Source organism: Rhipicephalus microplus, chromosome 3 (genome assembly GCF_043290135.1).
Source record: "Rhipicephalus microplus isolate Deutch F79 chromosome 3, USDA_Rmic, whole genome shotgun sequence".
NCBI classification, from domain to species: Eukaryota; Metazoa; Arthropoda; class Arachnida; order Ixodida; family Ixodidae; genus Rhipicephalus; species Rhipicephalus microplus.
The window spans coordinates 256,812,291-256,813,813 of record NC_134702.1 but is presented as its reverse complement, the minus strand read 5'-3'; positions in this window follow the sequence as shown (position 1 = coordinate 256,813,813).

The window sequence follows — 1,523 nt, the reverse complement described above, 5'->3', positions numbered from 1 at the left end:
CGCCGACTGAAATAATGACGCTTGAGCGAGGCGGAATGGTGGCTTGTTCTTCCAGCACATTCAAGGCATATTGTCCTGACGGCGTGCGCGGTGGTAGTGCTTCTTCTGTGGATAACGTTATCGACTTTGTTTTTAGGTTGATGCCAGCACCATGGAGGCATAAGAAGTCCATGCCAAGGATGACATCTCTCGAGCAACGCTGTAGGACTACGAAGTCTGTAGGATAAATACGGCCGTTAATAGTGACTCTCGCTGTGCAGAATCCTGCAGGCGTTACAAGATGACCTCTGGCTGTGCGGATTTCAGGGCCTTTCCAAGCTGTCCTAACTTTCTTTAACTTCGCGGCGAACGACCCACTGATGACAGAATAGTCGGCTCCAGTATCGACGAGAGCGGTCACACTGTGGCCGTCGATAAGAACGTCGAGGTGGCTAGTTCGCCATCTCGCATTACAGTTAGGGCGTGGCGTCGGGTCACGGCAGCGTCGGCTTGTTGCGCTGCTTCCATGTTGCGTCGTCAGGCCACCTTCAGTAAGTGAGCTTTCGCCGTCAGGGCTTTGCCTGCTTGGCGTTGTGTTCGGAAAGCTCCGTCATGGCGTCGTCGTCGTCGGAGGATCTTCGGTAGTTCGTCGCACAGCAACCGCACCTCCACCGGTTGCTGCCCTTAGTTTCCCGGATACGGGCTAGGAGATCGGCCCCGGATTGGGCCAGAGTACTGCCGGTGGTGCGGTGACGTGCGGCGGCTGGGCGACGGCGAACGCGAAGGGCTTCGTGGTGTCCACCGAGTTCCTGTCAAGTAGTCGGCGATGTCACGTGGTTGTTCTTCTGGCTGTGGACGCGGTGCATTGACGGCGAAGCCACGCAGTCCCATCTGTCGGTACTGGCAACGGCGGTATGTGTGTCTGGCCTCGCCGCAGTGGTAGCAGAGCGGGTGATGGTCAGGGGTGCGCCAGACGTCAGTCTTCCTCAGTGCACTGCACTGGGCCGCTGGCGAACGGTATGATGTCGGTGGGGGTGGTGGCGTCTGTCGACGAAAGTGCGATGGGGCGGCGTTTTGGCGTGGACGGGGAGGAGCGTTGTGGCGCAGTGCAGCGGCGTAGCTCATAGCTTCTGGCTCGGGCAGCGGTGCGTGGGGAATTCGAAGCGATTGCCGAACGTCTTCTCGCATAATGTCGGCGATTGAATCCACTTTAGGCTGCGCCGAAGGCAACAGCTTGCGCACCTCTTCACGAACGATCGCTCGGATTGTTTCACGCAGGTCTCCGGAGTCACTGGCTTGAGCAGCAGCGCAGTCTGCAGTCAGGCGACGATTATACTGTCTGGTGCGCATGTCCAGGGTCTTTTCGATAGTGGTCGCTTCAGCTACAAATTCTTGGACGGTTTTCGGTGGGTTTCTCATCAGTCCCGCGAAGAGCTCCTGTTTGACCCCTCGCATGAGGAAACGAACTTTTTTCTCCTCAGGCATGTCTGGGTCAGCGTGGCGGAATAGTCGGGTCATTTCTTCTGTGAAAATGGCGACATTTT